This window comes from Arachis ipaensis, chromosome B02 (assembly GCF_000816755.2).
Source record: "Arachis ipaensis cultivar K30076 chromosome B02, Araip1.1, whole genome shotgun sequence".
In the NCBI taxonomy this organism is placed as follows: domain Eukaryota; kingdom Viridiplantae; phylum Streptophyta; class Magnoliopsida; order Fabales; family Fabaceae; genus Arachis; species Arachis ipaensis.
In genome coordinates, this window is record NC_029786.2 from 33,906,549 (window position 1) to 33,916,372 (window position 9,824).

Genomic DNA, 9,824 nt, shown 5'->3' on the forward strand with positions numbered 1-9,824 from the left:
TTTGAGGCAAACGTTGGCGCAAACGTGACTCCTCCTCCAGGGTATTCTTAAGCCAATGTTTGACCACACATTTGAGACAAACGTTGGCCCAAACGTTGAGCTCCTCCCAGGGTATTCCTTAGCCAACGTTTGACCTAACGTTTGAGGCAAACGTTAGTGCAAACGTTGAGCTCCTCCAAGGTGGCTGTGCTGTTATCCACGTTTGAGTTCACGTTTGAGGCAAACGTGAACTCAAACATGATCTTCTCAATGCTGCCTTTATTTCCATTCCTGCCATCCCCTTTCTTCAACCTTCCTCCAAGCCTTTTGGTCACCTATCATCAATCAACAAATGCATCAAAGCCTTGCTAAAGTCATGAGAATTCTAATCATTCTTAATATACACACAATTCTAGCATAATTCTCATGAAAATGCATCAATTTACTCATGGTTGATTGAATCCAATTGCACATGAATTTCTACCCAAATGGCTTACTTTTAACATTCTTCAACCTTCCTCCAAGCCTTTTGGTCACCTATCATCAATCAACAAATGCATCAAAGCCTTGCTAAAGTCATGAGAATTCTAATCATTCTTAATATACACACAATTCTAGCATAATTCTCATGAAAATGCATCAATTTACTCATGGTTGATTGAATCCAATTGCACATGAATTTCTACCCAAATGGCTTACTTGTAACTCAAGAAAGTGTATAAAACTTATTAAAAACAAAGAAAAAAGACTAGTAAAACTAGGCTAAGATGACTTGTCATCACAACACGAAACTTAAACCTTGCTTGTCCCCAAGCAAGCATCAAACATAAGGGAGAATGACATGAAACAGAGAAGTGTGCATATCCTTATTGAGCATATAGTTGAATTTAGTTCATGGGGTATTTATGCAGACAATGGTGGTTCATTTATTGCTTGCTGTTACATAAGAGGTGTTTCCTCAAAGGTTTACTAAGTTTGCTGCTATAAGGCTTTACTTTTGCTTGTTCCCTTGCTAACTTTTCCTTCTTTGTTTTGCTCAGAGAGCTTATTGTTTTTTAAAGGCTTGGTGGAAAATGTTGCAGCAGCCTTTGGCTTAATTTTGCTCAACATTCCTTTATCACAGACACATGGCTCACCCTTTTCTTCCTAGGATCATTGATGCCCAGCATCTCTTTGGATAACTAAATGTTTTGTGGCTAGGTTGCTCTTTATTGTGGACTTTCAGTTGGCAATCCCAAATCAGTTGATCTAATTGGCCAAGTTTTGAAATACTCCTCAGAACTTACTTGTCCAAGCATATCCTAGTACAAAAACACCACAGGCATGTGTCCTAGGGTCCAAGCTATTGGTGTCTAGCCTTATTGTTTGTTTCTTTGCCAATTCTTGGCTTTTCTTTTTCTTTTTCTTTTTGTTTTGATTCATTCTCAAGGGGCTTTCATTAATTGAAAGATTATAGCAGCAAACTAGGTCATGCTTCAAGGAACATGTCATTATGCAGCATTTATTTTATGAGCTAACAATTGTATCAAACAAATACCACCACTAACTTTCATCCTAACTTCTGCAACATTGAACAATCACTTTTCTAAATCAAACATTTTTTTTATTCAGGCAGCTGGGGAACAAAACAAAATATTCAAACTAATGAAGGATGACAAGATTATGCAGATAGAATTCTTTAGCAAATACTTTCACTTGCAACTAAATGAACACTTTAGCCAGATATAAAAGAATTTCCAAATTAAAATACTTCAAAGCAACCAGGATTAAATGTCAATACAACCTGTGGAGATTGTCTCTCAGCTTTTCCTTCTGACATCATTATTTCTCTTTATTGCACTTCCTTTGGACAATTATGCAAATTCCCTTCACTTGAATATTTTCCTGCAAAATCCTCAAAAGTTGCTTATTTCTCAAGCCCTTAGGCAACTGGTTAGTATGCATGACTTATTTGTGGGCTTTTGAACTTACTTTGGTGTGTGAACACCAAACTTAGTCCCTTGCTAAAGTTTCTGATGCATCAAGTTAACCATATGTGAAATCCTTTTGTCTTTGCTGAAGGTCACAAAACTAAGAAAACTAGAAAACAGACAATGGCTAAGTAGTTTCTCTGATTGCTTGGAGCTAGCAACTATTTATGCATAAGATGAAAATGTGTTTTCAAATGAGACTTTTGGTGGAACACCAAACTTAGCATTCTTCATTCTCCCTTAAATTATTTTAGTGTGCAACACCAAACTTAGCTCCTTGCAATACAGATAAACCACTCAACCTTTTTATTAAATTAGCTATGAAAAGAAAATTACCTCAGGTTGGGTTGCCTCCCAACAAGTGCTTCTTTATTGTCACTAGCTTGACATCTTGTTCTTTGATCATGGAGGCTGAAAAGCATAGTGCCTTAGCTTTTCTCTTCTTACTGTGAACTTCCTTCAGGTTTTCTCTTTGATGATTTCTAGGTGTTCAAGTGAAAGGATCCGGTTCACAGTATAGTACTCAGATAATTGTGGAGACACCTTCATTGGTTGGGTGTTCAACATCACTTTATCCCCTGGTGAGAATCCTTCAGTGGGGATTTTCTTGTTTCTCCACCCTTTTGGCCTCTTCTTCTTTTCTTCTTTCTCAGGAGATAATTCATGCCTTGGTGGTTCTTTATCTGGAGGTTTTGGATCTAGTTCCTCCTTGATTTCTTTGGTCTGTTGCACCATCTCTACTTCTTTCAAGCATGGATTTAGAAGTCTTGGAGTTAACTCATTGAATGCCTCCTTCAAGCTTTGATCTCTGGTCTTATCCTTCATACATTCTTCTTGAGTGGGCTGAAGCAGGGTTTTAAAAACATGGAATGCTAGGTGCTCATCATGCACTCTCAGCAACAATTCCCCTTTTTCAACGTCTATCAATGCTCTGCCCGTAGCCAGGAAAGGCCTCCCCAGAATGATGGGAGTGTTATGGTCTTTCTCCATATCCAGGATGACAAAATCAGTTGGGAGAAGGAATTTTCCCACTTTCACCAGCACATTCTCTACAACTCTAAGTGCTTGCTGAATGGACTTGTCAGCCATTTGAAGAAGTATTCGTGTGGATTTCAGCTCGAAAATCTGGAGTTTCCTCATTAGAGATAAAGGCATCAAGTTTATGCTTGCACCAAGATCACAGAATGACTTCTCAATTGTTATGTTTCCTATGGTGCAAGGTATATAAAAACTCCCAGGATCATCTTTCTTCTCTGGCAACTCTCTTTGGAGAATAGCACTACATTCCATTGTCATCTCAATAATTTGTCCTTCTTTTAGGGACTTTTTCTTTGTCAGCACTTCCTTCATAAACTTGGCATACAATGGCATCTGTTCAAGTTCTTCTAAGAAAGGAATATTGATGCTGAGTGTCTTGAATATGTCCAGGAACTTTGAGTATTGCTTATCCTCATTTTCTTTTTTGAACCTCTGAGGGTATGGGAGTTTGGGGACATATGGCTTCACCCCTTCCTTCTTCTCTTGTAGTTGTGGCTCGAAGATGTTCTTGTCTCCCTTTGAAATTTGTGCCTTCTTGGTTTTCTGATCCTCTTCACTTCTCCCCTCTATCTCTCCTTATGGAACTTCTCTGTTGTGTTCTTTCTGATTGATGACTTCCTTCTCCCCAGTCTCCTCACTTCCAACTATGATTGCCTTGCACTCCTCCCACTTTGTAGCTTTTCCTTTGTCCCTTGGGTGGTCTCGAGTGGCACTAGGGGATGCATTTGATTGCTTCTCACTCATCTCTGCAATTCATTTAGCCATTTGCTCTATATGCCTCTCAAGATTTCTGATTGAAGCTTCTTGGTTTTTGCTTGTTATGGCTTGATCTTTTCTTGCTGCTTCTTGATCTTGTCTGGCCATCTCTTGAGTTTTGATGAGTTTCTCCATTAATATCTCTAAACTAAAGATTCTTTGAGAGTCTGGATTTGGTTGTGGTTGTGTGAGATGAGATGGTTGTTGCTGAAGGTTGTTTGAATTATCTACGGGAATATTTTGTGGGTGGAATGTGGATGTGGAAGAGTTATTTTGGTGGTTTTGTGAGTTGTTATGGGGTTGGTGGTATGTGTTTTGTGGGATTTTGAATTGGTTAGTATTATTGGATGAATGGCTTTGGTTGTTTGTGTTGCTGAGGCTGCCAGAGTTGAAGTCCCTTTGTCCTTGATTCTGATGCTCACCCCACCTTAAATTAGAATGAGTCCTCCAGGGTGTCTTGTGTGCATCACCATGGAAGTTGTGTTGGAATGAACTTGAGGTGTTGTTCATGTATTGCACCTGCTCAGGGCTTTGTTGCTCATAATTGAATGTCCCAAAACTTTCTTCAGATTGATTCCACCTATGTGTGGTTTGAGATTGGCTTTGTGTGTTTACTGCAGCACTTTGCAGTCCATCAATTTTCTTGGCCATATTCTCTATTTGTTGTTGAAGTTGTTGGTGCATCTGTTTGTTTTGTGCCAAGATAGTGTCAACACCTTCAAATTCCAATACTCCTTTCCTTTGAGCTGATTGGCGTTGTCTTTGATGAGCATAGAAATATTGATTGTTTGCTACTGTGCCTATGAGGTTTTGGGCTTCTTCAGCTGTCTTCATAAGTTGCAATGAACTTTCTGCTGAATAATCTAAAGCTTCTTGAGCTCTCAGTGTCAATCCTTCATAGAAGTTTTGGAGTCTATCCCATTCACTAAACATTTCTGGTGGGCACTTCCTAATTAAAGCTTTGTATCTCTCCCAGGTATCATACAGTGACTCTCCATCCAATTGAATGAATGTTTGCACTTCTGTTTTCAGCTTGATGATCCTTTGGGGAGGATAGAACTTGGCTAGGAACTTGTTCACTAGATCCTCCCAATTGTTGATGATTTCTCTTGGAAATGCCTCCAACCATTGGGTAGCTTTGTCTCTCAGGGAAAATGGAAATAACAGCAGCTTGTAAGTGTCGGGATGCACACCATTTGTCTTGACAGTTTCACAAATCCTCAAGAAAATAGACAAATGTTGGTTGGGATCTTCAGAGGGCTACCTCCATAAGCAGAATTGTTCTGCACCAAAGTGATTAGTTGAGGCTTCAACTCAAAGTAATTTGCATGAACATTTGGGGTAAGGATGCTGCTTCCATAATGTCTGGGATTGGGGATAGTGTAAGAAGCCAACACCCTTCTTGCAGGTTGAGCATTGTTGCTCACTCCATCTTCACGCACCTCAGCCTCCATGACTTGCAAAAATCATAAACAAACCAAATAAAACCTGGACATTCTTATGCTGGAATGTGGTTAGAGGGTTAGGTGATACAATGTGTCAAACAGTTAATGTGCTTAGTAAGAAATAAAGAAAAACAAAGAAAAAAGTGCTTAATCTAGACCACCACCTTACTTAATCATTGTCAATCTAATCAATCCCCGGCAACAGTGCCAAAAACTTGATGTATGGAAAGCAATCCAACACAAAACTCATTGGCAAGTCTACCGGGTCGCATCAAGTAATAATAACTCACGTGAGTGAGGTCGATCCCACAGGGATTGAAGGATTGAGCAATTTTAGTTTAGTGGTTGATTTAGTCAAGAAAACAGGAGTTGATTTGAGTGATTTGTATCCAACAGAAGCTAAATTGCATGAAATTTAAAGGGAGAGGGATAATTGACAAGAATCTAAAGTGCAGAAGAATTAAAAGAGCTGAATCTTAAAGTGCAAGTAATATAAATTGCAGAAACTTAAATTGCAAGAAATATAAATAACTGAAACTTAAAATGCAAGAAATGTAAATGGCTTGAATAATAAAAGGATTTGGGGACTGGGAGTACAGAAATTTAACAATCACAAGTGAATTGCAACAAGCAGAAGAGTAGAAGATGAGTTGAATTGAAGTAGATCTCAAATAGAAAACTAAATTAGCTTGAAGAGGCATTCAGCAGATGAACTAAAATGAAAATGCAGATCTCAGGGGTCAAGAGACTAGAAATCCAAGTCTAGATCTCACTGCCTTCCTTGATCCAACTCAAAGAACAATTGCCTTCCTTGATCCAACTCAAAGAATAATTGCAAACAAATTAAAGATCAAGACAGTAAAGAAACTTGAATTCAAATCACCAAATCTTGAATTATGCAGAGAAAAAAACAAAGAGATCTCAAGGTGAGATTGAGACAGAATTTCCTCAATTCTCAACACCCAAGACTCAAGACTAAGAGTAAAGAATGCAGAAACAAGAACAAGAAAGAAGAGAGATCAATTCTCCTTCCTCCTTCTCCGAGATCCAAAACTCTCAAAATTACAACTCAAAATTCTAAAAGAAGAAAAAGGCCTTTTCCTAAATCAAACTAGCTTCTATTTATACACTTCCTTCTAATGATCATTAAGCCTTGAATTTGGGCCCTTGGCCTTGATGGAATTGGGTTGAAGATAGCCTCTGTTGATTGCTCTTGGTCTTGAGAAGAAATCCGTTTGCACTATGGACTTTAGAATCATCTACGTTTGAGTCAACATTTGAGGCAAACGTTGACTCAAACGTTTGCGTGTAATAGCATCATGTAGAACGGCTGCTTGCTGTCACTCACGTTTGAGTTCACGTTTGAGGTCAAACGTGAGCTCAAGCGTGATCCTTCCCAAGGAAAATTTTCAGCCAGCGTTTGACCTCACGTTTGAGGCAAACGTTGGTGCAAACGTGGCTCCTCTAGGGTGGTTCTTAAGCCAACGTTTGACCTCACGTTTGAGGCAAACGTTGGTGCAAACGTTGAGTCCTCCAGGGTATTCCTTTAAGCCAACGTTTGACCTCACGTTTGAGGCAAACGTTGGCGCAAACGTTGAGCTCCTCTAGGGTGGCTGTGCTATTATCCACGTTTGAGTTCACGTTTGAGGCAAACGTGAACTCAAACGTGATTTTCTCAATGCTGCCTTTATTTCCATTCCTGCCATCCCCTTTCTTCAACCTTCCTCCAAACCTTTTGGTCACCTATCATCAATCAACAAATGCATCAAAGCCTTGCTAAAGTCATGAGAATTCTAATCATTCTTAATATACACACAATTCTAGCATAATTCTCATGAAAATGCATCAATTTACTCATGGTTGATTTAATCCAATTGCACATGAATTTCTACCCAAATGGCTTACTTGTAACTCAAGAAAGTGTATAAAACTTATTAAAAACAAAGGAAAAAGACTAGTAAAACTAGGCTAAGATGACTTGTCATCATAACACGAAACTTAAACCTTGCTTGTCCCCAAGCAAGCATCAAACATAAGAGAGAATGACACGAAACAGAGAAGTGTGCATATCCTTATTGAGCATATAGTTGAATTTAGTTCATGGGGTTTTTATGCAGACAATGGTGGTTCATTTATTGCTTGCTGTTACATAAGAGGTGTTTCCTCAAAGGTTTACTAAGTTTGCTGCTATAAGGCTTTACTTTTGCTTGTTCCCTTGCTAAATTTTCCTTCTTTGTTTTGCTCAGAGAGCTTATTATTTTTTAAAGGCTTGGTGGCAAATGTTGCTGCAGCCTTTGGCTTAATTTTGCTCAACATTCCTTCACCACAGACACATGGCTCACCCTTTTCTTCCTAGGATCATTGATGCCCAGCATCTCTTTGGATAACTAAATGTTTTGTGGCTAGGTTGCTCTTTATTGTGGACTTTCAGTTGGCAATCCCAAATCAGTTGATCTAAGTGGCCAAGTTTTGAAATACTCCTCAGAACTTACTTGTCCAAGCATATCCTAGTACAAAAACACCACAGGCATGTGTCCTAGGGTCCAGGCTATTGGTGTCTAGCCTTATTGTTTGTTTCTTTGTCAATTCTTGGCTTTTCTTTTTCTTTTTCTTTTTGTTTTGATTCATTCTCAAGGGGCTTTCATTAATTGAAAGATTATAGCAGCAAACTAGCTCATGCTTCAAGGAACATGTCATTATGCAGCATTTATTTTATGAGCTAACAATTGGATCAAACAAATACCACCACTAACTTTCATCCTAACTTCTGCAACATTGAACAATCACTTTTCTAATGAAGGATGACAAGATTATGCAGATAGCATTCTTTAGCAAATTCTTCCACTTGCAACCAAATGAACACTTTAGCCAGATATAAAGGAATTTCCAAATTAAAAAACTTCAAAGCAACCAGGATTAAATGTCAATACAACCTGTGGAGATTGTCTCTCAGCTTTTCCTTCTATCATCATTATTTCTCTTTATTGCACTTCCTTTGGACAATGATGCAAATTCCCTTCACTTGAATATTTTCCTGCAAAATTCTCAAAAGTTGCTTGTTTCTCAAGCCCTTAGGCAACTGGTTAGTATGTGATGAGCGGATATTTTATACGCTTTTTGGGGTTAATTTCATATAGTTTTGAGTATGTTTTAGTTAGTTTTTAGTCTATTTTCATTAGTTTTTAGGAAAAATTCATATTTCTGGACTTTACTATGAGTTGTGTGTTTTTCTGTAATTTTAGGTATTTTTCTGACTGAAATTGAAGGAGCTGAGCAAAAATCTGATTCAGGCTGAAAAAGGACTGCTGATGCTATTGGATTCTGACCTCCCTGCACTCAAAGTAGATTTTCTGGAGCTACAGAACTTGAAATGGCATGCTTCCAATTGCGTTGGAAAGTAGACATCCAGGGCTTTCCAGCAATATATAATAGTCCATACTTTGCACAAGGATAGATGACGAATGCCAGTTCTCTGCCCAATTCTGGCGTCCAGCGCTAGAAAAGGATCAAAAGCTGGAGTTGAACGCCCAAACTGGCACAAAAACTGGCGTTCAACTCCACAAATGGCCTCTGCACGTGGATTACTTAAATCTCAGCCCAGCACACACCAAGTGGGTGATGACAAGTCATCTTAGCTTAGTTTCACTAGTCTTTTTCTTTTGTTTTCACTTGAATTGTGCACCTTCTTGAGCTACAAGCAAGTCAATTAGGTAGATTTTCATGCTTCCTTTGATTTAATCAACCATGTATGAATTCATGCTATTTCATGAGGTTTTATACTACAATTATCACATATTATGAAAGAATGAATATCTCATGATTTTGAGCATAGCTTTGATGTGTTTGGTTGATTAATGATAGGTGAAGAAAGATTGGAGAAAGGTTGAAGCAAGAAGGAATAGCTAGGAGTAAAGAGAGGACAATGGAATAAGTGAAATTGAACCAGGAAGCAAAAAGCTAGACCTAAAGTTAGCCTCAAACTTTTGCACAAACTTTTGGGTGAAAAGTTAGCCCCAACGTTAGCCCCTAACTTTTGGGCTAACGTTGGAACTTGAAAATCAACCCCTGGGCACCAAAAGTTTGAGCCAACGTTAGCCCCTAACTTTTGGACTAATGTTGGCACATGAAAATTACCCCTGGGCACCAAAAGTTTGCGCCAACGTTAGCCCCTAACTTGGTGGCTAACGTTGGCATAAGAAAAACCTCCCTGGCCGAGCAAAAGTTTGCGCCAACATTAGCCCCTAACTTGGTGGCTAACGTTGGCACATGAAAATCACAAGGGGAGGAGCAAAAGTTTGCGCCAACGTTAGCCCCCTAACTTGGTGGCTAACGTTGGCGCCACAAGTGCACAAGGTAAGGCCAACGTTAGGGCCAAAGTTAGACCCCTAACTTTGAGTTCTTAAGTCTTTAATTTTCATAATCTTTCATAAGAGTGTGATTCACAATTCGTGCACCAAGTTTTTGGCGCCGTTGCCGGGGATTGTTCGTGTTTGAACAACTGACGGATTATTTTGATGCTTAGATTAGGAAAATTTTTCTTTTTGGTTTAGAGTCTCTTATTATTGTTCTTGGTTAAAAATATCCTTCTTTAAAACAAGTGTTACATTTACTGTCCAATTGGCTAGAGCGTTAGTCT